The sequence below is a fragment of the Onychomys torridus genome, chromosome 7, assembly GCF_903995425.1.
Source record: "Onychomys torridus chromosome 7, mOncTor1.1, whole genome shotgun sequence".
Taxonomy (NCBI): Eukaryota; Metazoa; Chordata; class Mammalia; order Rodentia; family Cricetidae; genus Onychomys; species Onychomys torridus.
In genome coordinates, this window is record NC_050449.1 from 113014006 (window position 1) to 113041660 (window position 27655).

At 47.7% G+C, this 27655-nt stretch overlaps 1 long non-coding RNA gene across 1 annotated transcript; it reads left to right on the top strand.

The window, feature by feature from the left end:
* Positions 1-490: 490 nt before the first annotated feature.
* LOC118587799 lies at positions 491-27655 on the top strand. Its single transcript, XR_004945471.1, has 3 exons — positions 491-1033; positions 26844-26950; positions 27627-27655. It is a non-coding gene; the product is annotated as an uncharacterized LOC118587799 (long non-coding RNA).

A 27655-nucleotide genomic window follows, 5' to 3' on the forward strand; every position in this document is an offset into this window, starting at 1 on the left:
GGGTGCTAGAATTGTTACTAACTGCTGAGCCATTTCTCCAACCCCATTTTTAAAATACTTTTTAAAAGTACTCACACGTCTGTGGGTGTGCGCTCATGAGTGCAGTGCCAGGCAGTCCAGAAGAGGGCGTCAGATTTGCGGGAGCTGAATTGAGCTTTCTGGACTCAGGTGCTGGGATCCTTTCCTGTCACATCAACTAAGAAACTGCGCTGATGGTCCAATTTTTATTTGTGGAAGTGTGGGTTGTTTTTCCCCCCAATGTTGCTATTTAAAATTGGTGCCAGAGAAATAGCTTGAGCGAATTTGTATAATTTGTGTGTAGTCTCCGGCAAAGGCGTGACACTTGCTGTCCCAGTGCGCATGCGCCCAGCTATCTCAACACCTACCCCCTCAGACCTTCCCAGTGCACACGCTTCGGAGCCCGAGGGGCGTCTTAGACCCTCTCAAGTGCGCACGCGCTCTGGCACACCAACCTTTACTCCGCCAGGACGTAGAACGTCAGGTGGTGGGGCCGCGGTAACACCGAGATGAGGCCTCCGGGCGGCCTAGAGGGGCCTGCGTGCGCTCGCGCTTCCGGGTTGGTGGTGTGGCGGGCTCTGGAGTGTAGAGGGTTCCCGCAAGTTGATCGTCAGTTTACCCAGTCACGGCGGCACCTTCTGTGCTCCCAGCCTGCCACAAGCGCACCGTCCTATGTGAGTTCCCCGCGCCCGGGGTGGAACTGGGCCCTGGGGGCGCTCCCGCCAACGGCGCTCCCAGGGCGCGGGGCGTCATTCCAGTGTTCCTTACAGTCTCCCTGTGCTGTCAGACCCACGTGCCCTGTGAGCGCACTGCAAACCCTGCAGAGTGGAGACCCGGTAGCCCTGCGTGGGAGCCAGGAAGGCTCTTGGGTGGGGCGTCACAGGCTTCAGTGAAACAGGGAAGGGTCCCTAGCACCCCTGCTGTCCTCTTGGCTTCTAAGGTCTCCTTATGCAAAGCCGGAAGACAGTGCAAGAAGCCAGGGACACCAGTCATGCTTCCAACTGCTTGGCCTCAGGTGAGTTAGCTTCCTTTCTCAGACTAGCCGTCAGTTATCCGAAAGCCTGAAGGGTTCCTTTGACCAGGCTGTATGTAGCCTATGTAAATGATGGAGGAAACACGTATCGGGGGTGAAAAGGCTCACTCCCTGAGTGTGGAAGCTCAGGTCGTGTCTGCAAATTAGAGTCACTTGCTAAAGTTGGAAGTTCTTCACTGAGCTGGTTGTGGTGTCCGTCGCCAGTAGGGTATGCTGAAGAGGCAGAAACAGGAATGTCAGGAGTTGGAAGCCAGCCTGGGTTGCACCTTTGTGTTAGAGAGATGTTTAGAGTATTTGCTGCTCTTCCAGAGGAACAAGTGTGGTTCCAAAATCCCTGCTGGGCATTTCAGTCACCTGTAACTCCAGCCGTTTCCAGGCGAACTCATGCCCTCTTCTGGTGTGTGGGAGTACTGCACTTGTATGTATGTCCTTTCTTTATAACCGCAAAACGCAGCGTGCCAGTAAAAAATTACCTTGCTTGCTTACACACTGTTAATCTATTACAAGTTGCTTGGGTATGAATGTACATGAGTTCTTGGGATAATTTGTTCATGTAAGGGATATGGAAAACATGCTATTTTTTACTTGTATTCATTGTAATCATTGAAAACCAGAATGTAGCTACATTGTATTTTCTATATTGCCTGAAAGATTTTGCTGAGGTGTAATAAAGATAGTTAAAATAGTTAAAGAAAAACATCAGTAACGAGAGAGAAAGAAAACATCAAGAATGAGAGAATAGCTGGGCGGCGGTGGTGGCACACGCCTTTAATCCCAGCACTTGGGAGGCAGAGCCAGGTGCACCTCTGAGTTCAAGGCCAGCCGGGTCTACATTGTGAGTTCCAGGACAGCCAGGGTTACACAGAGAAATCCTGTCTCGAAAAACGAAAAGAAAAAATTAAAAAAAAAAAAAAAAAAAGACTGAGAGAATAAGGAAGAATACAGATAGTTAGAAGAAAAACATAAAGAATGAGAGAAGGAAATCACCAGGAAAATAAAGAATAGAGAATGCAAAAGAAGAATACAGAAAAGGTCTGAAGGAAACCATCAAGAGAGTGTGTGTGAGTATCTTTTTCCCTAGCCCCCTCAGATTAAAAAAAAAAAGTCATAGTACATGTCTACTTTCTGGATTCCCTTTGAGCCCTGAGCTGCTGGAGGCTGGTCCTCTAGGCAACAAAAATGCATGTATGAAATTCTCAAAGTATTAATAAAAATTTTATTTTACATAAGAAACACCGGTGGTGGTGGTGGTGGTGGTGGTGGTGGTGGTGCACACCTTTAATCCCAGCACTTGGGAGGCAGAGCCAGGTGGATCTCGGAATTCAAGGCCAGCCTGGTCTACAGAGCGAGATCCAGGACAGGCAACAAAACCACACAGAGAAACCCTGTCTCAAAAAGAAATACCAGACAACAGACAGGAGTACACAAGGATGGTAGTTCCCTGGGGGTCCGTCTGTAAATCCAGAAATATATTCCTTCTGGTTGCTGTGGTCACCAGGAAGAGAGCACCCCCTGGGTATTAGACTGTGGGTTGGGATAGTGGTGAAGACCCCAGATTGTGTAGATGACACAGTGCAGGGCTCCCCATTTGAAAGTGGGGACATTGGTGCATTAGCTCCTGGCTGTGGTGCTGGCTGCCCTTCTGTGAGGTCTCCTCAGTGTAGCAGAAGATCTTCTCTCCAGGTGCCATCAAGCCCCGAGGTCTCACAACCCACTTATAAAATAATCACTCAGACACTTATATTACTTATAAACTGTATGGCTGTGGCAGGCTTCTTGCTATCTACTTCTTCTATCTTAAATTAACCCATTTCTGTCGGTCTATAAATTGCCACGTATCTTACATCTTCCTTCTCATGGCGGCGGCTGGCAGTATCTCTCTCCCCAGCCTTCCACTTCCCACCATTCTCCTCCTCCTCGTCCTGCCTACCCTATCCTTCCTGCCTGGCTACTGGCCAATCAGCACTTTGTTATTTTAGCCAATCAGAGCAGCACATTTGACGTACAGAACATCCCGCAGCACCTCAGAGCCCTCTTGCCCTCACTCAAGCTTGACCAGGAGTTTGCTGTTTCAGGAGTTGGTGACCTTTGAGGATGTGGCTGTGTACTTTACACAGAGTCAGTGGGACAGCCTGCAGCCTGCGCAGAGGGTCTTGTCAGAGCCCAGGTGCCTCCTCAGGGATTCTGGGAATTCTCAGGTTCTGAGGTTCGACGATTGTAGTAAGGACTTAGATCCCAACCTGGTGAGGTAGTTAGGTTGATGGGCATCTGGTAACCTTGGTTTTTTACCTGGACACCCTCTTACTCCAGGTGAGGGTGTGGCTCAGTTATGTGAGGGCTGGGAGCCTTCTTGGCACCCCAAGGAGTCCTGTCTAGCTTTCCATCTGGGGTAGAGAATTGGTGTCCCCTATTGTGGAAGGGTTCTCCCCGGGAAGCGGCACCAGCATCTTTCCTGAGGGTGCTTCCTCTCTTGAGGCCCAGGCACGGGTCATTGTTCCTTCCCGAGAGACAAGTCATATTCCTCTGGCTGTAGTGTAGAGCCCAGGTTAGACCCCTCTCTGCTGCTCTGTCATCTGGAGTCACTTCTCTCCCGATCAAGCCCCAAGGGAGGTGGGCTGATAGAGGTCTCGGGAACCCGTTGAGACAGGCAGTCTGTCCTCACCCTATCTTTCCTCCTTTGCTTCTGTAGTTGCATGTCCACCTCCCAAACCCATTCTCGTCTCCCAGCTGCAGAGAGGAGAAGCGCCTTGGGCCTCAGAGTGCCTAAGAGGCTGCAGTCCTGGTAAGTCCTAGATGCTCTATGGAAAAGGGTTTCTGTTGCTCCAGCGAGCCCGGTCTGACCTGAGCATGGAGGAGCAGCCCCAGCTGTGTACAGCTACTGCAGCCTTCCCTGGTCCAGGGTTCAAAGGCAGCCGCTCGGAACTCCCACACAGTTTTGTTTTCATCCGCCACGTAGAGTGCCTTGTGCCTTCACAAAGCATGGCAAAGACATGGATTTCAGCAGCGTTAAGGAACGTATTACCTGGTGAGCCGAGCTGATTTTGCCGCAGGTGAGGGTTTCACATTAAGAGCGGCTTTGTTTTTAAACTTCCACTCGCTGTGCCCTTTAGATTTGCGTTTTATTTATCACAGATGGGACAACAGGACAGGCTGGGGATGTCCTACCATGACCATCCACACAGCACCCTCACTTCCCGTCTCCCCTCGACCTCTCCCAGCCTGGATTTCCCTGCTTGAAGACTGGAGTTTCCAGCTTTGCTCCTGGTACATGCTGGGATTTTGTACACCCAGCTTCCTTATCAGGGATGCCACAGAGACTCTCAGCTGGCAGGCCAACTCGTGTTCAGCTGCCTTTCCAAGAGGAATTACTTGTCTCCCAAAGCAGTGTATAGGCTTTTGAAGACAAGATTATTTGGTGTCACTTAGAATTTGGGGTGCTTTCCTTCATTTGGCTGGGAGTTGTATTTCTCCACCTGAGGCCACCTAGAATGATGGCCTGCCCCTGCTTTTCCCAGTCCCTTATTTTTTCCTGCTCTTCTGGGCCTTGGCTTCCATCCAGCTTTTCAGTCTATTCAGGTGGTTTGTGTGCTTGTGGTGACCCTCTTCCCTCTCTACCCCTCCTCCCCTCCCCCGTTGTCTGCTTTCCTTCCCATTTTCCTTGCCACAGCTCACATTCCGTCCCTTCTGTGGGGGCAGGTCCTGGCCACCCTGTCCTGATTGCTTCTAGTGTTTTCTCCATTGTTTATCAGTAGGGTTTACTGTCTCTCATCCTCTCTCTCTCTTAATTTCTAAAAATTCATTTTCATTTTGTTGTGTGTGTGTGTGTGTGTGTGTTTTAAATACATGCCACATGCTGGGGTGATGGCAGAGTCCAGTTATGAGCTACCTGACGTGGGTGCTGGGAACTGAACTTCAGTTCTCTGGAGGATCCATTCCTCCAGCTTCTCACATTCTCTCCTGTAGGATCTCGTACCCATTTCAAAGGTGTGTCTCAAAATCACCCTCCCAGGGACATTATTTACATGTCCTGCTTTCCTCCTGGACACTAGCTAAGGACTGCCATTCTTGTGCTTGAATTGGTTAGATGCTGAGTCTTGGACCAAGGACAAAGAGCCCTCTTTGAAGCAGGAAGCCTCTGGAGAGATAGCAGCCTGCAGAGTGCTCAGGGGGAGGGTGCTCAGAACGGTTGCTCAGCACTGTGCCAGTGGGGACAGTGAGGACAGCAGGGCAGTGAGGCAGATGTTCAGTTCCAAACCAAAGCTGGCCCATGGAGGAGGCACGGAGTGCTGTGAATGCAAAGAACATGGGAAGATCTTCAGGTTCAACTCCAAGCTGCTTCGCCCCCAGATGAGCCACACTGGGGAAAAGCCCTTCAAATGTAAAGAGTGCGGCAAAGCATTCAAGTTCAGCTACAAATGCATCATCCATGAGAAGAATCACCTTGGCAAGGGGCCCTACGAATGCAAGCAGTGTGGGAAATGTCTGAGTTCCAACAGATCCTTAACCCAGCACCAGCTGGTCCACAGCAGAGAGAAGCCCTATGTCTGCCAGGAGTGCGGCAGGGCCTTTGGGAGGGGCTCATCCTTCCTCCAGCACCAGAGGCTGCACTCGGGGGAGAGCCTCTTCCAGTGCCAGGAGTGCTGTAAAGTGTTTGGCCACAGGTCACAGCTAACTATCCACCAGCGAGTCCACACGGGGGAGAAGCCTTACCAGTGCCTGCAGTGTGGCAAGGCCTTCTCTCACAAAGGAGCTTCCCTTCATTACCAGAGAGTGCACACTAGGGAGAAGCCGTATAAATGCAAGGCGTGTGGGAAGGCTTTCAAGTGGTACAGGAGTTTTGCTCGGCATCGGAAGCTGCACTCCGTGGAGACGAGGCCGACGCGGGGTGATCCAGCCTTAGCTCAGTCTCCTTCGCAGGAGCCAGGTGCCTCTCCTGCCGCTGTGCCTCTCCTGGCCTTTCCTCGAGCTGTGCTGGTTCATACTTCCAGCCCTTTGCTCATGCTGCTGCCAGCGTCTGGAGGACCCTCCTCCTCTGCCCAGATGATACTCGTCTTCCAGGGCCTTCCTCCCGCAGTGAAGACTTCCCCGGGTTGAATTCCTTCTCTGCCCTCTGCAGCTTCATCTTAGCACTTTTGTGGGTCCTCCCACCAGCAGCTGCTGCCACATAAACTCATCTTCATGAGTCCACTTGAGGACTGTGTGGGTAGAGAACAGAGCACTGGCCCCTGCAGACTCAAAGCAATGGCTGTGTCTGCACTGTAGGTCTGTTGGGCTTGGAGAGCTGGCAGGTTGATTGGGAACCCCTGACTGGCCTTTTGTAATGAGAGGCAACCTACCTGCCTGGGGGCCAGTGAGATGGCTCTTGTCACCAAGCCATACAGCCTGAGTTCCATTCCTTGGGATCCACACAGTAGGAGAGAAGTGACTCTCTCAGGTTTTCCTCTAACCCTCCACATGGGCACCTCCACAAGTGCCACCTTACACACACACACACACACACACACACACACACACACACACACACACACGAGAAAGAAGCATGCTAGGAGACGTAGCATGCAGGAGTAAAGCTTCTGATAATGCATTTTAGAATTTAATACAGATTTTTTTTTCAAGTTTTCTCAGTTTTGTTTTTATGTGAGTACATGTATGCGCACGCGGGTGTCCTTAGAGGCCAGAAGTAGGGTCAAGTCCCCATTTACAGGTAGTTATAAACAGCCTGATAACGGGTGCTGGCGACCGAACTTGGGGATCCAGGAAGAACAGCAAGTGCCTTTAACTGCTGAGCTGTCTCTCCAGCCCTGAATGTAGTCTTCAGTGCTGCAGTGACGATGTGGGGGTGCTGATACCACTGGCAACGCTGTCTCTCAGAGGTTTTGAGGACCCCATGCAAGTGACAGTGAGAAGTCAGGGGTGCATTAACACCTGCCATAGCCATTGTGTGCAGTCATATCTTTACATATAAAGGCTTTTCCTTTGGTTTTGCGCCTTATGTCCAGCTGTTTCTCTTCAGCTTTTGTTCTCATAAATAAATATGCAGAAATGTCTTAGTCTTTATTGTATCTGTTGTGTGAACTTTTGTTTGTGCATGTTCATATACATATATATGCACCTGTGTAGATGTGCATGGATATGTTGCACATGTGTTAGAGGCCAGAGAACTACCAACCTCAAGTGCCCTTGCCCACCTCTTTGGAGCCAGGGTCTCTGGCCTGGTGCTCACCCCTTGACTGGATGGCTGTGAAGCCCCAGCTTCCTGCTTCTGCCTTCTCAGCACACCTGGCTCGCTTTGTTTGTTTATTAATTATTTATTTTGGCGGGCCCTGGGGATCAGACTCTCATTGATCCTCATGTCAGGCAGGCACTTTACCAACTGAGCGGCCTCCCCAGCCCTGGTTTTGTTTTGAAAACACCAGCTTCCACCGTGTACCTCCAGGGAGCAGGAGTTGTTACACAGGAGTTTGGTGGAGAACTGGGGAGTGTGGACTACAATACAAAGCCACACTGGGGTAAATCCAGCTGCTGGTGTGGAATATCAGTGAAGTGTGCCTTGAGTTCTGTGTGTTGGCCTTTAAGAGAAACCTGTACTACCGTGAACAGGGCCCAGGAAAGGGGACTGGTAAAAGAATGTTTGCTCCCTTTCATGACCTTCCTGGACATTGGTGGACCCGCCCCTTTGTTCTTTATGGTCATTCATATCTAGACACTTGTCAGAAGCAGTGGGTAAAGAAACCTTTATATCCATATTTAAACTTCAAGTTTCTGGTGTGCTTGCAAAAAAAGTAGTTTTCTGACTCAATTCTGTAAATTCCTGATTTAGGGTGTCTGATGTTCCCAGGTACCGCTTGGTGAGATGTGCCTGTGGGCTCCTGGGAAGCTGTCTTGGTAAGGGACATGGGCATGACCACTTGTAGTTTCCAAGTCTGTCTCGGCTTGTACCGCCTCCTGTGGAGCCTGCAGCTATCTCAGACCTGCTTGGCGCACTTCAGACCTTTTATGGGCATGCGCAGTGTGCATGCAGCCTTACTGGCCATCAGAAACTTCAGAGTTTTCTCTCTGCTCACCTTCTTGTAAATCTTTGGCTGACCTCCTCTCTGCTGGTGCTATAGCCCATGGCAGCTCTGGGGTTGAACTATGTTACTGACTGTTGTTGCCAATGCTTCCCTGCGGAACTAGATGGACAATGTCCCCAGAATGGGGAGATGTTACACAAGCAAGCTAGTGCTATGGGGCCGGTGAGATGGCTAATGGGTAAAGGAGCCTGCTGCTGACAAGTCTGATGAACCAAGTTTCACCCCGGGATCCACATGGAGGAAAGAGAACCCCAGCTTCCACAAGCAGTCCCCTACACACACACACACACACACACACACACACACACACACACACACTATACAACTGAAATGGCTGGGATGTGGTGGCTCATGTACTCATGAGGCAGAGGCAGGCAGATCTCTGATAACAAATCAATCTAAATAAATAAAATGTAATAAACTTCTTTAAGTAATAGGGGAAATGGCTGAAATTGAATAACAATAGCATTTTAAAAAACGAATGCATGGAGATGCTCTGTGTGGAGAGGGAGGGCGGATAGTGTGGGAGTCAGCCAGCTTAGAGCTTGTCTCTGTAGAGAAGGGCAGAATTTGGCGTCATTTACAGCTGTTTTACCTTTGCCCAGATTTTGAGGAAATTACATTTCTAAGAAGAGTAATCGAAGCAGGGTGTCTTTCATTTCTGAATTCACAGCTGTCCTGTGGAAACAGATGATGTGAGTCATGATTTGTTCGGCTGGACACAGAGGCTCCAGCACAGTTTGATCTGTCCCTCTGCGGACTCTGAGTAGCTCTTCCTTCTCTCTGTGCCCCAGCCGCCAGAGTGGGCTGAGTCAGGAAGGCATCACTCAGGAGGCCCAGCCTTGACCCACTAGCACTGCTGCTGTTGTAACCTCTACACAGGACAATGTAACCTGTGTTCTCTGACTTTTCCACTACTAATGTTACTGAACTTAGGTTTTCTTCTCATTGTTGAATTGATGTTTTATATGTGTATTGCAGAAGCGATACATGTCCATTGTGGGTTATCTTTGCTTTGCCTGTGTCCCCAGAGCTTGTTTCCAGTGTGTTAGGTAGGGCCACTGACTTCTGGAGGGTTAGTGTGCAAGGGAAGAGTTCTTGTGAGGCTAAGTTCCTCTCTTTCCTACGGCTTCCTGCCTGGTGCCATCTGCCCTGTTTTGTGTAACCAAGGTGGCCTCCACCACAGGGCAGACCAGCAGCCTCCAGAACTATGAGTTAAATACTCTCCTCTCTCTTAGATTTTTTTATTATAGCTCCAGAAACATTGAAGGATACAGCATCTATCTTAGTGTGTCTTATCTTAAGGCATACATTGTGGGTTTATTCCATCAGTGATAAGATGGATAGGGACCATTTGGTTAATGTGTTCTCCAAGTTTCTCTGTCTCACTTATGTTTCATTTTGGAATTAATACGTGTGTGTGTGTGTGTGTGTGTGTGTGTGTGTGTGTGACACATGTGCCATGGTGCATATATGGAGGTCAGAGGACAGCTTTGGGGGGGGTCATTTCTCTTACTCCTTTTTTGAGGTAGGGTCTCTCATGTTGTTTCTGCGCCTGCGTGCGCTGTTTATAGGAGATGGTGGTTCTCTTGCCTTTGTCTCGTAGTAAGAGTGTAGGGTTACAGATGTACATTGCTCTTTTGGCTTTTCGCATGGTTGCTGGGGATTGAATTCCAGTTGTTCAGCTTGAGTGGCTGGTGCTTTTCTACACTGAGCCAGCTGGCTGGGGCCAACAAGTGATTTTCCAGGAGATGGTCTGGTAATATCCTGTTCTTCACCAAGTTTTCTCCAGTTCTTCCCTGGAACCCCACCCTAATGTGTGAATAAAGATGATGCATATCTATCTGTATGATGGCTGAAGCATGAGATAGAAGCAGCGTTGAGTTTTATAGTTCTACTAAATTATTCTTGACAGCAAATAGCTGCAGAATGCCAGCCAACTTCACACTGTTTATCCAGTAGACTGACTGACAAATCACCAGGCCGACACTGCCCCGTGTTTATGAGCTGAGCTACAAACAACACCAAGAAAGACTGTCTGGAGCCTGGCAAGTTCTTGGTCACCATGTACTGCTGAGACTCCAGTGACCTTGGCTGCCATCATCCTCCAGCTTTCCTCTATTCGCCTCAGGATCTGGAAACCCTCCCTTTCTCTGGTTAGTTTTTTATTGGTGTGTGTGCACATGCAGTGCCCACTGGAGACCGGAAGCGGATGTCGGGTCCCCTGGAGCTGGAGTTACAGGTGGTCATTGTTGGTTAAGGCGGTGGTGCTCGACTGGAACTGGCTGTCTGGAGCAGCCAGTGCTCTTAACCTCTGAGCCATCTCTCCTGCATAGGGAGCTTTTGAAGAGTTTTAACAGGAGAGGTTGCTATGAAGATGAGATGGGCATCATTTCCCTCGCCCAGGCAGTTCATACATGGCCAGCCCCTTCTAACAAGACTAGGGAGGGCAGTTCCCGAGCTCTCCTTCCCTGTGAGGTGGGTATTGGGTGCTCTGCTGACGAGTATCTCAAAAGGCTGGTTTGTTTGCTCTGAGCCTTCCTATCTCCCTTGGGACTCCTGTGGTTCAGGCTGCCCTTGAACTAGCTCTGTGGCCTCGGATTCCTGATCCTCCTGCCTCCACCACCCATTGCTGAGATGACAGGCATGTGCCACCACCCAGTTATTGCCGTGCTTCTTTGTCTGTCTGTCTGTCTGTCTGTTTCTTTTGAGACAGGATCTTGCCATGTTGATCTCAAGCTTAGGGTGATCTTTCTGTCTCAGCCTCTCAGGTGCTGGTGTGACAGGTCTACATCTAGCTGCTTACAAATACCAATTAACCTTTTGGTTTCATTTTGTTTTGACACAAAGTCTCACATAGCCCAGGCTACCCTCAAACTCACTATGTAGCAGAGGATGAGCTTGAATTCCTGATCTTCCTGTCTCCACCTCAGGTGCTAGAGTTAGAGGTATGTTTCTGTGGTGCTAAGGATTGAACCCAGGGCTTCATGACTCCTAGGTGAGCTCTGTACTGACTGAGTTTCCTTAGTCAGCTTTATAGATAATGTTTATCCACGGAGCCATGTATGATTTTATTGCTGTGTAGTAATTCTGGATGTTATTTTGATACAATTCTCAGAAAGTGTATAATTTCATTTATTAATATGTTTGTAGGCCAGACATGGTGTTGTGCATACATTTTATCTCAGCACTTGAGAGGCCGAAGTAGGCGGATCTCTGTGAGTTCAAGGCCAGCCTAGTCTACATAGTGAGTTCCAGGACAGCCAGGGCTAGCTACATAGTGAAACCCTGTCCTAAATAAATAAATAGGTAACTCTAGGATAAGGAGTCTAAATAGATCCTTACCTTAAGGCTTGTGGCCGTGTCAGGGGAGCAGCAGATGGCAATTGACTTCAGGGGCTCGGCCACCAGGAAACAAAATCCTGGTGGGTGAATCTTGGACAGGCAAGGCCCGCAGACCCCAGAGTGTGTCTCACTTCTGCTGGGCCTTCGTTTCTATGCCACTGCCATCTTCCTCTGGTATGTGGCATGGTGTGAATTGTGTGGGGGGACCACTGCCCTTAATGCAATATGATCATCTCATGGAAACATCCTGCTCTGCTGGGCATTTTTAATAAATATAGTAAGGGATTATGTAGAGGTTAATTTAATGGAAAATTAAAATAGGTAAAGGTAGGTTAAATGTTGCCCCTGCCTCTGATAAAGTGGAGGCTGCAGAGGATAAAAAATAAAACAAGGAAGTGTCACACAGCTAGAACATATGAGTTTCTACTGATGAGCCATAAAGACTGTGGCTTAGGTTAATGATTAAGGAAAACAATTGAGTCCTAGTAGCCCAGCTAGTTCAAATTCTTTTAATCTTAATGTTGGGAGGTGTATTCACAGGTTTCAGAGTGCACCATAGCTGAAACAAAGCTTTGAAAATAACTTAAAGTTAGACTAAGATGTTTTTGTCAAATAGCTGAGAGGTGAAAAACCCAAGAAGACAGTCAAACGTTTTAGAAAGGCACAAAGTGAGGAACTCATTAAGGTCAGGGAACAAGAACAAAGCAGCCCAGTTATTATTAGCTGATGTACTTTCCTTGCAAGGATTGGTTGGTGATCAAAGATGATGATTAACTCCTTGTACCCATTTCTGCCCTCAGACTCCTGATATAAAAAACTATTGATGGGTGGGTATGTACCCTAAAGATTTAAAATAGAGTTAATTGTTTTCATGTATAAGAGTTTAGATTTGTGATTTCTTTAAGATTCCTTATAAGATTACCTTTCAAGAAACGTAATAAGGGGCTGGAGAGATGGCTCAGAGGTTAAGAGCACTGACTGCTCTTCCAAAGGTCCTGAGTTTAATTCCCAGCAACCACATGGCTCACAACCATCTGTAATGAGATCTGGTGCCCTCTTCTGGCTTGCAGGCGTGCACACAGGCAGAACATTGTATACATAATAAATAAATAAATAAATCTTAAAAAAAAAAAAAAAGAAACGTAATAAAATGATTAGTCCTTTCTTTATAACTACAAAACCCAGCCTGCCAGTTTAAAAAAAAAAAAAATCTTGCTTGCTTACACACTGCTAATCTGTAACAAGTTGCTTGGGTATGAATGTACATGAGTTCTTGGGATAATTTGTTTTTGTTTTTCTTTTTCTTTTTCTTTCTTTCTTTCTTTTTCTTTTTTTTTTGTATGTGGAGCTGAGGATTGAACCCAGGGCCTTGCGCTTGCTAGGCAAGCGCTCTACCACTGAGCTAAATCCCCAACCCCGATAATTTGTTTTTCATCTGTAGTGCATAAAATGTTTAATCATGTAAAGGATATGGAAAACATGCTGTTTTTTTTTTTTTTTTCTGTTTGTCTTGTATTCAATGTAATCATTCACCTGAAAACCAGAATGTAACCACATTGTGATTTTTGTATTGCCTGAAAGATTTTGCGGAGGTGTATAAGCTGTGAGGGAAAGACTAAAGATAGAGTTAAAATGAGTTAGAGGAAAACATCAAGAATGAGAGAATAAGGAAGACTAACGATAGAGTTAGGAGAAAGTATCAAGAGAGACAGAAGGACATTTCTGGATAGAGATAAGAAAAGAGAATATAGGACTGAGATGAAGAACACAGAAGAAGAGAGAAGAAAACCATCAAGAGAGTGAGTGTCTTTGCCCTTTACCCTCTCAGATAAAAAAGTCACCGTATGTGGACTCCGTGGATTCCCTTTGAGCACTGCGCTGCCGGGGGGCCGGCCAGCGGAACCCCCGAACTGGTGACACACACCTGTAATTTAGCACTCTGGAGATTGAGACAGGAGGATCATAACTTTGAGGCAAACTGAACGAGTTCCAGGCTGTTCTAAATTACATAGTACCAACAAACCAAAATGAAGACTAAAACAAAAATCTACCAACCCCCAACCAAAACAGCTAACAAAACCTTCCAGCACCCGCAGAACGGACCACTGCAGTCTGTTCTCAAGTTCGATGATTGGTGTAGTGGGGTAGAGGGCTGAAGCCTGGGGTGAATCAGGGTCACTGGGATTTGGGGTGCTGGGAGGGCAGCTGGGAAGCAGAGGTGCTGGAACCATGGAGGGCTGAACCACACAGTCCTCAGCTGGGGATTGATAAATGCATGTGGGATAGAGCAGGACAGCATCTGGAACCACAGATGGAAAACCAGTGGCTCGCATCCCTCCTGGCATTTTGATTTGGGGACTCGTGTCTTTGAACCATAGACCTTAATGTATACCTTAATAACTGTTCTCTTTAAGTGAATTTATTATGATTAAAGATTTGCCCAGCCATCTTTAAGACACACAGTATTGCTCAACTCCAAATTCGTACTTTTTGTCTGGAAACAATTTTGTACAGACAGAGGCAAGGACTTTCTGAAAAGGACTCCATCAGCTCAGTAAACAATCACAAGGGTTGACAGATGCGAATTATAAAATAAAAAAGCTTCTACATGGAACATGGCTGTCAGGGTGGGACACGCCTTTATTCCCAGCACTTGGGAGGCAGAGGCATTGGATCTCTGTGAGTTTGAGGCCAGCCTGTCTACAAAGCAAGTTCCAGGACAGCTAAGGCTGTTAAACAGAGAAATCCTGTCTTGAAGGGAAAAAAAGATACATGGCCTAGGAAACAAAAAGAAGAAACAAGTCCATATATCTCATTAATATGCAAACTCCTTTCTCTTTAATAAGTGGTAAATATATGTACACCACAAAACTGTTTTAAGATAAATTTATTTGTGATTTATCATCAGTCAGTATTTTATTTGTGTATCATTTTATAAACCTGTGTACCTGGTCATTAATGAGAAGTGTTGAAGAAGCCTGAGCTGTGCCTGTCCTGGAGGACTCTACATCAGCGTAGCCCAGAGGTGCCTGCCTGCCCAGCTGTGTTTACCACTCTGCTGTTCACAGTGCCCAGGATGTGGAATTAGTCTAGATGCCCATCAATGGGTGATTACATATGTGGTAAATACACACAATGTAATGATTCTTAAATGTTTACTTATTTATTATGTAGTGTGTGTGTGTGTGTGTGTGTGTGTGTGTGTGTGTGTGTGCGCGCGCGCATTAGATGTGGGGCACCTGTGGTGTTCAGAGGACAGCGTGGGAGTTGGCTCTTATTTCCCGCCGTGTGCAGACAGGACGGCTCTTGCTTTGGCTGCTGTGCCCTGTGCTATAAGCTGGTCGCTGAGCTGGTTCTTCTCGCTGGTCTCCATCTCACAATAGGAGTGCTGGCTTTTCAGATGCCACCAGGCCTCCCTGTGTAGCCAGTGACTTTATGCAGATCAGGCTGGTATCAAATGGGTTCTGAGGACAGAGGCAGTCCTCAGGCTGGCATGGCAGGTGCTTTTTGCCCACTGAATATCTACCAGGCTGCACAATGGAGTGCTATTCAGTCATAAAGATGGATGAAATCATTTGCAGGAAAGTGGATAGAATCGGAGTTCATCATGTTAAGTGCAACAAGCCAGACTCAAGGAGGTGGATACTTTGTGTTTACCAGCATATGAGGAACCTAGAATTAATATATGAGCCTGGGGAAATGGCTCAGTTGGTACAATGCCTGCTGCACCAAGCATGAGAACCTGAGTTCAGATCCCCATCATCCATGTAAAAAGCCAATTGTAGCAGCTTTTAACCTCAGGACTATAACCCAGTGCTGGGTCGGGGAAGAGCAGGGACGGGGCCTGGTCTCTGAAAACGTATTGCACAGCTGAATGCATAACCTCCACGGTCAATGAGAGAGCCTACCGAAAACGAAGCTAGAGGCTGGAGAGGTGGCTCAGTGCTTAAGAGAAGAGCATGCGCTGCTCTTGAGAAGACCTAAGTTGGTTTCCAGCACCTACCTTGGGCAGCTGACAACTGCCTCTAAGTCTGGCCTCAGAGCATTTAATGCCTCTGATCTCCATGGGCGTCTGCACTCACAAGCACATACCCACATGTGCAGACTCAGAATTAAAAACCAATAAAAATGTGGAGGAGCTGGAGAGACAGCTCAGCAGTTAAGAGCACGGGCCGTTCTTCCAGAAGACCAGAGTTCAATTCCCAGCACCACATGGCCGCTCACAGTTGTCTGTAACTCCAGTTCCAGGGAACCCAACACCTTCATGCAGGCAAAACACCAAAGCACATTCAAAAATAAATGAGAGCCGGGCAGTGGTGGCGCACGCCTTTAATCCCAGCACTTGGAGGCAGAGGCAGGCGGATCTCTGTGAGTTCAAGGCCAGCCTGGGCTACCAAGTGAGTTCCAGGAAAGGTGCAAAACTACACAGGGAAACCCTGTCTCGAAAAACCAAAAAATAAATAAATAAATAAATAAATAAATAAATAAAAATAAAAATTAAAAATTAAAAAATAAATAAATAAAATAAAGTGGAGAGTGACAGAGGAAGACACCCAAGGCTGACCTCTGGCCTCCAAATGCACATGTGTCCACACACACCCCCACACACACACACACACGCACGCACGCACATACGTATGTACGTACACACAACATATATACATACACTAAAAACAATTTACCTATATGTATAGAGGGAAACAAAAATATTTTTCCCGTGTGTGTGTGTGTGTGTGTGTGTGTGTGTGTGTGTGTGGTGTATGTATGTGTGTGTGTATATGTGTGTGTGGTGTGTGTATATGTGTGTGTGTGTATATGTGTGTATGTGTATGCCAGCCTCCATTTCTACATCCCACCTGCTGCTGATAATAATAATAATAATAATAATAACAATAATAGTAATAGTAATAATAATCAGGAAAACCTCATACTTTCACATTACATTTATTTGTTTTTATTCATATGTGTGCCCCTGCACATATTCTACAGTGTACATACAGAGGACAGCTTGTGGGGCCCAGGGGATTGAACTCAGGCTGTTAGGCTAGGAGGAGGCAAGCCCCGTTTTCTGCTGAGCCATCTCTATGGCCCACGCCTCAAAGTTTCAAAGTCATCTTTGAGCAAAGTCTTCCTCCTGGGCCATCACCTTTGAATAATGTCTCAAAAGGGCTGTGAATCTCATTGCACAGTGCCACCCTGAATGTCCTGCATCCCTGACTTTTCCCCTGTGCTATTATTGTGAGTGGCATCCTATCCCTGTCTCAACAGAAGTGAAAAACTTTAAATCAGAATTGTTCTGTCTGATGCATGTACTAAATATTCCCCAAGAAAAGCAAAGGAACACAATCAAAACCTCAAACAATTAAGTCCTCATGGGGGCTGGAGATATGTCTGAGTGATTAAGAGCACTGGCTGCCTTGCAGAAGACCCAGGTTTGTTTTCTGACACCCACACAGCTCAGGAACCATTTGTAACTCTAGTGCCAGGGGATTCAGCACCCTCTTCTGGCCTCTGTGGGTACTGCATGCATGTAGTGTACAGAGCAAGGATGCTCTGTTGTTTCTCTGGCTTTAGCCTACCATGGACTCTTACAGTATTTGATGAATAACCCACCTTCTGGAGAGGCCCACATGGCATAGAATGGGTGGTCTTCCATCAACTACTAGAGAGAAACTGAAGCCTAGCAACATCTCGAGGGTCTGGAAATGGTCCCTTCCCTAGCGGATCTTCAGTGAACCCCTCACCTTATTCAATGCCTGACGGAGATCGTTCTAATATTGTTTCTGTTTCAGTTATACAGTGCCCTCTCAACAAACAACTTAGGGGAGAAAAGGTTTAATTTCTGTTTACAATTCCAGATTACAGTCCATCATTGCGGAGAAGTCAAGGCAAGAACTTCAAACAGCTAGTCACAAAACATCCACATCCAAGAGCAGAAATGAATGCTCACTTCAGGTTTCTGCTCTCAAACAGTCCAGGATCACCTGCCTAGGGAATGATGGCACCCACAGAGGGTTGGGTCTTTCCACATCACTTAACTCAGTTACAACAATCCCCCACAGCCACGCTCACAGACCAACCTACTTAGTCCCTGTTGATGCCCTCTTCAAGTAGCTCTAGGTTGTGTGGTGTGACTAAAGCTGGCCACCACAGGGGTCTTCTGAGACATTCTGAAGCAGAGGCTCCCGCTGAGCTGCACTCAGGCTCTGCCCTGCAAGAACTGTGAAACAACAGGAGCTTAGCTGTGCGGTGTGTGGTGACTGAACCTGTGGTCCAGCATGGTCTAAGGGGAGAGGGTGGGATGGCATGGTGAGTACACCTTTACCACGCTGCTCAGTGACTGGACATGTTCACACTCCCTTTGGGGGATGTGAGCTTGCCCCGCTCCACCAGCCTGTGTTCCTGGTCTTTTTTTTTTTTTTCTTCAATAGAATATCTTTTATTCTTTAATAATTTTATACATGTAAACAATGTATCTCGACCATATACACCCCAACTTTCCTCTCCATCCCTCCACTCTCCCAGGTACCCCAATGCTTTCCCCCCCCTTTCTTTTCACCTTCTCAGTCCCCTCCACTCCAGCCTACTGAGGCTAATTGGTGCTGCCCAGGGGAATGCTGACTGATCTTGTCAACTTGCTCTTATGTGGATGACAACAGCCGGAGTGGGTCTGTGAGGACAGTGGCCATGTCGAATCCAGAGGACAGCCCTCCTCCCCACCCACCAGCTCTTACATTGCATTTTATTTTATCTTACTCAATTTCAATTTTATTTTATTTCGAGACAGGGTCTTACTGTGTGGCCTGTCTGGCCCAGAAATTGCTGTGTAGACCAGACTGGCCTGAGACAGAGATTTGCCACACCTGCCGGCTCCTCCGTTCTTTTCGCTTCCTCTTCCGGGGGTGGCCGTAAGGGCACCATTTAGGGCTGATCACTCCACAGTCGCTGTTCTCGGCACGTTGACGGTTTGAGCCTCTGCGTTAACTGATGGCCACTGTATACACAGAAGCTTCTCCAAGGCTGAGGGAGGCACTGATCCAGGTATAAAACATTTAGCAGGTAACCTGACATGGTGTTTAGTAAAACGACCACAGTCAGTCAGGCTGCTGTACCAGGCCTGGATTCGCTCCTGCGGAGCCGCCTCAGATCCAATCAGAGAGTGGCTGGCTATGCTGCTCCGTCTTTTTGACTTTCCTTCTGACTGCTGGAACTGTATCTCACTGTGGCTTTTAATTTGCATTCACTTGATGACTAATGAGGGATAAACCTGTTTGAACCAGTTGTACAACCTGTTCAGGTTTTTGTTTTGCTTCCAAGAGAATTACGTCTTTTTTGTTGGTTTAATTGTGTGTCCTTGTTACCCTTGTTATTTGAGAACTATAGATGAAAAGGCGGGATTCTTGTCTTGAGGGAAATTCAGAGTGATCAACAACATGTCAACCTAGCATTACATGTGAAGTACGGAAGAGGCTGAGGACGGGATGAATAGGGACCGACTGGTTCCTTCACTGCTCCACACTCGCAGGCTCTGCTGGCCGTAAGATAGGTGTGCAGAGTTCCATTCTTTCAACATTTATTTATTGATTACATGCATGTGCATGCGCTATATGCATGGATGTCAGGTGCCTAAGGAGGCCAGAAGAGGGCGTCAGATCTCCTGGAGCTGGAATCACAGGTGGTTGTGAGCTGCTAGTCACGGGTTCTGGGGACTGCTGAGCCGTCTCTGCAGCCCATTTGTATTTGTTCTAAGTGAAGAGTGTGGCGCTTACAGACGGTTAGTAGTCACAGTGCTGGACTAACAGACAGTCCTTATTCTGATGACTTAAAGTAACAGGGGCTTATTTCTTGTTCATCTGCACATGTGTTGTGAGTTGGTCAGAACTGTGTCCTGTGTACTTGCGGAGTTCTGTGATGGAACTCTGGCCTTGGTCACAGGGGAAAGGCAGAGCTCAGGGCAGCCTGCATCAGCTCTTGAAGCTCTTCCGTGAGTGTCTTACTCCCCTCTGCTCGCTCTCACTGGTCGAGAGGATGACTCCAGTGGGTGAAATAAGTCATGAGGCTGCATGGAGCCAAGGTCAGCTGTGGACCCAACAAAAACCATAAACTTACTTAAAATGGAATTTTTCCTGCAACTGGATGGTGTGTTCTTATATATAGCATGAACTTTGTAGATGATAGAGTTATGCGGCAGTGTCAAAAGGTTGGACACACCTTCACGGCATTTGTACTTAAGTCATACCTTTGGGTTGAGGGTGTGTGTGTGTGTGTGTGTGTGTGTGTGTGTGTGTGTGTGTGCAGGGACCTTCAGGGGCTCTGATCCCTGGAACTTGAGTTATAGGCAGTTGTTTCTGCTGCTGACTAGTATACTATAAGTTAGCTGTCCTGTGAGCTTTGGGACGATTTTCCTGCCTCTGCCTCTATCTCACCAGAGGAGAAGTGCTTGGATTAGAGATAGACGCTACCACACCTGACTTAATTTTTTTTTTAATATGGGCCCTAAGGATTGAACTTAGATGATCTGATACTTTAACCTGCTGGGCATCTCTTGTCCCCTGATGTTTTGATTTTAATTCTAATGCTTTCTACACTACACCTGGTTATCCCAAACATATCCTGAAAATTGTGTTGCCGTTACACTGTCTCCACCAGTGCTTCCTTTCATGTGGAAAGCTGAAGGCCCCTACTCATTTTTCATAAGCATAACTCAGGCATCTCATCTAAAAGAATGCATTCATTCTGCACGTCTGTTTACTTATACACAGATGTGTATTTTCAATTTCTTCCTTTCTGGTTCAGAAAGCTGCTGGTAATAAATTTTCATTAAAGTAGTACAAGATTGGAAGACGAAATGAGCCTCAACACATTTTCTTAAGTCATCAACCAAAACCCAAAGTGGGAGCCAATTATAGCCCTCGGGATCCGCCCCAGCTCCTTCAAATGCAGTTATCCTGGGGGTGAGAGAGCCGGGGTGGGGGCTGTCTGCTCTCCTCAGTCTTTCCCACAGCCTCTTCTCTAGTCCCAACAGCCCCTCAACCCAAGACTTGAGACTTAGTGTCTTGTATTGGTTTTTAAGATGCCAGTGAGAGGAAAATCAGACATAGGTGTGTGATGGAGGTGTTCTATGTGGCTCACACAGTATTCATAATTTTTATTTATCTACTTATATTTTTAATTTAGGAAAATGTAGTGTGTGTTGTATTACATTTATGGAGGCCAGAGGACAACTCTTGGGACTGAGTTCTTTCCTTCCACTATATGGGTCCCAAGGTTTGAACTCGGGTCACCAGGCTTGGCAGCAAGTGCCTTTACCTGCTGAGACATCTTGTCTGCCCTGTTCATAATTTTGAAAGGTTGTTAGTCAATAATTAAAATTCTTGCATAGCCATTTGTATTCACAGCTTCTCTGGGCAGCTCTGGTCTAGTTCCCATGTGGCATAGCTTCGCTGAGCTGCAGCTATCCCTCTAGAAGAGCACAGGGCAGGTTCTGGCAGCTGGACTACTAGGACAGTGCCCAGCCAGGGTCTTTTGTTGCACCTGAGTTTCCCATGGGGGCTCTGAGAAGCAGAGGGATTTCCCAGCATCCTCCTCTTCCCACCCCCTGCCACTCAGCTCCAGCTGCCAGATCCCGCTCTGTCTTTGAGCTGCAAGGCAGGGAACATCAGCTGCCAGTTTGCCTGAGAGTCAGGTGCCATAGCAGGTGACAAGGCAGCCTAGAAATGCACAATCCATTTCTACCTCACAGGAGGGGCAGAGCAGAAGCAGGTCAGGCTGTGGGAGAACCATAGGAGGGCATCTTCCTGACTCTAGGGGGGCACTTTCCTCAGCTTGTGTTTGAGTCAACATGGAGTGGGCTTGGCTGCCTGCTGCATACAAGACCCTGTGCTGGACTCAAGAGTCAAGAGCACACAGACAGGCTACAGGGACCTGGAGAGGGTGTGGGAGTCTGCTGGAGTCTAGCTCCGACCTGTCGAAGGGTTCTTGTGGGGAGGAGAGAGGAATGAACAAATGATAGATAGAAAGATAGACGGAGATGATGAGACAGAAACACAGGATGGCTTCAGGAGGGCTCTGAGTTTATTCCAAAGGGCTTTTTATACAATGGCAAGGGGCAAGGCAAAAGACTTCCCTCTATCATGATCAAAGCATAGCATACAGCCAAGTGTAGACCCTTCAAAACACCTGGTGACCATGCTCGTGGCCAAATCATCCCATTATGCAGCCCTGCTGGGTAAAACAAGCTCAGATTTTCTGACCTTGAGTAAGGTCTTACTAGGGAGCCTCTGTAGGGCCCCACAAATTCCCCCTTCTTAATAATATAAAGTTTCAAGTGTGGGTACAGAGTTTAACTCTATGTAGCTCTGAATCAGCCCTCCATTAAGAGCTTGCAAGTAGCTGGAATAATTACAGCAATACTCCTGCTCCTTAAGGCTGCTGTACCTCCTAGTAAAGGAGTAGAGGATGATAACGATGGAATGGCCTTTGTGAATGGGTCTAAGATGACTACAGCAGTTTTAGTACACAAAGCCCTTTTTTAAAATCAATAATCTCCTGAAGCAACTGCATCAAATAAATCAGTAAACTCCTGATGAAACTACATCAAATCTAAGGACTCCTTAGCATCACCATTATCATTAACAGGTTAACATCATAATTCTAGCATGAATATTACTATAATTGTAATTCTCACAAACTTACATCCAAAAGCAAACTCTTAATAGAACTATTTACACTTCATAAACTTTAGCAAACATCCAAAAGCAATTTCTTAATAGAACTATTTACATTTTCTAATAACAAAACATAGGGTACATTAATACAGGCTAATGTTATCCATACAAAGAACAAGAAAATGCTGAGGAATACTAACCCCCCTTTTCTTTATAACTTTTTAATCTGCATCTTGAGCCTGGGTAGAAAGACAAATTTCTCCATTTCTACACAAAACAGTTTGTGAGTCACCTCAGTTAATAAAACATATATGCATATACAAAACAGTTCTATTTTTGAAGTCTGAAAAGTTAAAAAAAAAAATCAGTTCTAATACCAGTCTTAATGTTCCACTGAAAGCTCAAGATCAGGGCCTGGCTCATCAACTGCCCCGAAGTCTTTGTATAGCTGTCCAAATCCTAAAGAATCTGCAGCAAAAGTTCCAAATACAAAAAGTCTCATTACAAAACTGCAGTTCCCTTGCATGCAGCAACCCAGTTCAAACAAGAGTCTCTGAAAAATTTGCTCTCAGCTACAGAGGCACTTTACAGTAGCTTTTCCCTAGGAAATCTGCTCCAGGGTGAAGGTTGTGTCACCTTCACCAAAGCTGAGCCACAGCAGACCTCTTCAAAAAGAGTTCTCCATGCAGCCAGCATGAACCAGGAAGCCATCTCTAAAGGAGCCATGCATTTGTTTGCAGTCAGCAAACAGAAACTGTGTGGCTTTGGCTGCTAACTCTGCCCCATTTCAGCTCTTACAGCCCTGGTCCATCTGTGCCTCCCATCTCCAGCCTGCCAGTCTAGAGAGCCCTGTATCCTGGGGACTGAGGGCTTTCGATCACCTCCACCACAGGGGTTCAAAAGAGGAAACCCAGCTCTGCTGGCACTGGCTCTCTGGGTGTCTACTGCCTGTGACTCAGTGATGCCCCATGGATCTCAGCCATGCTGATACTAGGTCTCCTCCTGCTGCTGCTGCTGCTGCTTGTGGTGGGGGCTTCTGAAGCCAGACTCTCAGACTGCTAAGTCCAAAGTGGCTGCTCAGTCCTGGATGCTGCCTTCTGTGTCCCAGGTCCCATGCCAGGGAAGACCTGATATTACCCTAAGTTACCTTCTATTAAACCTTCCACCATATCCCTATACCTAAAGCCTATACTTCTCAAACCTCACCAAAACTTTTATACTTACTTATATACAACTTTAGACCTAACTTAGTAGATAGATATAGAGATACTTGCTGCAGCCTAACTTCTGCTCTTTATTTACAGTTTTACTCCCAAAGGAAAGAATATCACTGCACTCCAGTTAATTCTGAGCATGCCCACTTAATCTGCAGTGTTCCTTCTCTTTTATCCTTTGTACCCGAGTTCCACGTCTGTGTGTCATATGTGGAAGTGCAACTCCAACCTGTCGAAGGGTTCTTGTGGGAGGAGAGAGGAATGAGGAAATGATAGAAAGATAGATGGAGATACAAGATAGCTTCAGGAGGGCCCTGGGTCAATACTCAGTTACCTCGAGGTTTATTCCAAAGGGCTTTTTATATACTACCAAGGGGGAGAGGCAAAAGACCTCCCCCATCAAGATCAAAGCGCAATGTACAGCTAAGCGTAGGCCCTTCAAAACACCTGGTAACCACACCTGTGGCTAAATCATCCCATTATGCAACCCTGCTGGGTAAAGCAAGCTCAGATTCTCTGACCTTGAGTAAGGTCTTACTAGGGAGCCTCTGTGAGTCCCCACGGGGGGGGGGGGGAGCTCCCTGTCAACTTGATGGCAGACTGAGGGAGGCTTCTGCCTGAGGAGGGGCAGTTCAGGAGGTGAGGAGCAAGGCATGGCAGGGTGGTGAGCACTCAGTTTATGCCAAAGCAAGGAAGAGCAGCACGTGCCTCTGAGCATGCCCAGTTCTCCTGGCTCTCCCCTGGCTCTGAGCATGCCCAGTTCTCCTGGCTCTCTCCTGGCCTCTTGGTGAAAAGTGTCACATGTTGGCTTAACAAATCCACTACACCATGGTGCAGCATCAGGAATGGAGATTGTCATCCTATTGTCAAAGGCAGGGACAGGTGGGATTCTCCGATGGCTTGCCAAGCCCACCTCACTCTCAGGCAAAGCAAGAGTATTAGAACTCAAGTCTTTGGACACCTCTGCTCATTTTCTTTCCACTTTGCCTTTAGTACATCATAGAGTCCTTCTAGCTTTAAAGAGGAACAGGAGAGATACCCCAGATCAGCCTGGGCAGGTTTACAGTTAGCAAGGTTGATGCCTGAAGGATATGTAGATGCAGCCAAGGGACCTGCTCAGGGAAGGTTCTACAGATCAGGTTGCAAAGGGTCGGGGCAGGGGGCACAGAAGAGCTGGGTTTTTCCAAAGTGTGCATTTATCCTAAAAGGCTGTGCAAGGGCCTGTGTAGGTGGATGCCATGACCAACACCTGCCACTAGGTGGTGCTCAGATGCCGGCACAGGCAGGTAACAGGAGCGTTGTGCTTAACTCCAGAAAACTAGTGGAGTCCAGCCCCTCGCACACTTGCAGTCATGGCCTCTTTGGATTGGCCATAGGTTTTTATGGCCAACCAACCCTGAAGTAAAATAGCCTTCCATCTCTAGGTGCTCTGGGAACAGTCCCAAAATCAAACTGTCTCATGGGTGGGATCTCAAGTATGGCCCTGGACACTAGGAATTATTTGTATATGCCAAGTCATTAGCAGAGTGGCCAAATATTTGCCAGAATGCTTTCCAGGAGCACTGGGGACAGGAAGGTGGCCAGTGGTGAGTGAGTCGGAGAGGGGCGCTGGAGGAATGCAGGATAGGGCCTGGAGGATGTGAGTAGAGCTGTGTGGAGGAGGACTTGCTATACACCTCACACAGATGATGGGCAAGAAACCTATGCAAAGGCCTTGTGGTGGGAGGGAGCAGACTGGACCAGGAGTCCTGAGGAGAGATGAGGCTGGGAGATGAGTAGGCCCCTTACAGGGACTCAGCATGGAAAGGAACACTCAAAAAGCTTGACAAGCCTTAACCAATAGCATTCGAAGCTCTCCGCTCTCCAGAAGCAGGACCTGAGAGCACAGAGCATGGCCTGGCTGCCAGGGGCCTGGAGGGTAGATCCTTCACACTGAGTTCACTATCCTTCACATGGCAGGGCCTTGCAAGGCCCAGTCCTTCTAGGGGTCACTGGACTCCAGTGACTGATAGTGACTTGTGTACCCAGGAGTCAGTCCTTGGGTACAGATATAAACAGCCAGAGCAGGGGGAGGGATGCAGGCCTCCTGGGGGGCAAAGATGGTCTCAGCTCTGCAAATCTTTTTGAACTCTGGCTTAGCTGTTTAAAATGTGTGGATGAAGCCTGTCCCCAGAAGTACAGTGTGTGGGGAAGGGTTAATATCCTCAGTCTAGGTGTGTACACAGACTGGGCAGCAGGGCTTTGAGATGGGGATCCTTGGACACAGGCCCTTGGAAGAGACAGTGATGTGTGGAGGAGGGCTGACTTGGCCAACTTCATCCACAGAGTGACCTCAGCAGGCCTGTGTGATTTCTCTTCTGTAAAAGTGGTTGGGGTCTCACCCTTGCAAAGTTAGTGATCATACTGTGTGTCTTCTGAGATGCAGACCAGAAGGCTCCAGGCATTTTCGGAGGTCCTGAGTGGTCTGCTGACCCAGGCCTTCCCTTCCTTCTCTCTTGTGGCCCTGTGGAACTCGCCTGCAAGGGAGGCTATGGGATGTGGAGACCCAGCCAGGTCTCTCTCCAGCCTGACCGCTTGGTTTCCCCTACAGTCTGGAATTGCAAAGTTCCCTTTTGTGCTGCAATGCATGTGGCTTGGGTCGATTTGTTTTCTAATGGGTGATGTTTGAGGTTCCTTTATGAAGGCTCTTCACATCTGGCATTCAAAGAAAATAATCAGTTTAGACTATCAGGCCAGATAGCAGCTTGGATGAAATTTGGGCCTACTTCCCAGTCCATCAGCGCCTCCCAGCTCCACAGGCTCCTGCCTGCTCCCGCCTTCTCTTCTTGTGACCTTTTATCTCTGCGGGAGCCCAGACTAGAAAGAGGGTTCTGGGAATGTGGTGTGTTTCTCATTAAGTTTCTGCCGCATAAAAATCATGTGACTCAAGGCTCCCTTCCCCCTCTTCTTCACCCCATGAATCTACAATAACTCCCAATGTTTAGATTTGATTTGATTTGAGATGACTGCAAACCCACAATCTTGTGTTGCTCTGAAATTAGAAAAATCCAAAACTGAAAACCAGTTTCCAGTTGCTGGTGTGCTGGTGGTGAAACAGGAAGCCCCGCCCCACTACTCACCTATACCTGCACCCCCCCCCCCAGAGCCACCCCCACCCTCACCTCCACCCCGGGGGGGGGGGGAAGTCAGCCATCTGCCAAAGCCCAAGCAGCCCCTTGCCCCCCCCCCATCTTTAAATATCTTTCTTTGGAAGGTGAAGCTATGATTTGGAAGACTGTTGCCGCTGGGTCGACCCAGGCTTCTGAGGGAGCACAGGCAGGAGGGAAGCCCTAAGGAGGGTCCCCACCTGTAACAGCTGTTCCTGTCCATTGCTTCTGGGAGAAGTGACACTCTGATCCCAGTGGCCTGTGGCAATGGATTGTGTGTGTGTGCATGGCCTGGGTCAAGGGTCCCAACAACTGTTAACTGTCTCCTTTCTCCTCTCCTGAGTCAGGCTGGAAGCTCCATCCTGCCTATGAATGGAAAACCACTGCTTTGGGCATCAGAGGCTGGAAATAGACTGGGAGCTTCCTGTCAAGGCCTGTGAGGACACCCGTGCAGGTGAGCTTGTAGCTGGTGCGGATGGGTGGGAGGGTCTGCTCACCTCATGCCCTGGAGCCCCACTGCTGCTGACTGCCTCTCCCTGGGCCTTCTGCTTGATCTTGAGCAGCTGACCCACCTCCCCAACCCCCTCCCCTGCTTTGCCTGAAAACAGGCCAGGTCCTTAGAACTCGTGGGTGGGTTAGTCTGCAGAGTCTGGGCCTTGGGTGGCTGTCTCAATGCCCGACTTTCCCTTGGTTTTTTCCTTCCCTTACCATCCTGGGGTAGCATGTCACTCTCCTTTTCCAGGCATTTATAGCAGCCTTTGGGATCCAACGCCCCCACTCTCACCCCTTACCCACTTTGGGCTTCAGTTCTGGGCAGTGGACTAGAAGCTGGGAGCAGAGTGTGGTTTCTAGTTTCAGTTCCCATGAGACATGGCAAGTCCCTTCCATCCTGTGTGCTTGTTCCTGCCTTCATGATTGCCAGTGAATCTGAGGTTTGCTGAACTCTTTTCTAGGGTAGAGGGTCTGTAGCCAGGGTCAGAAGACTCCTGGCTACCGAGGCTTTTTAAAAGGAAAAACATTAAATTTACTTATTTGTATTTTTATTATAGATGGGGATGTACATGCCAAAGCATGCCTATAGAGTTCAAAGGTCAACTTATCATGGTTGGTTCTCTCCTTCCACCATGTAGGTTCTAGGGGTAAAACTCAGGTCATCAGA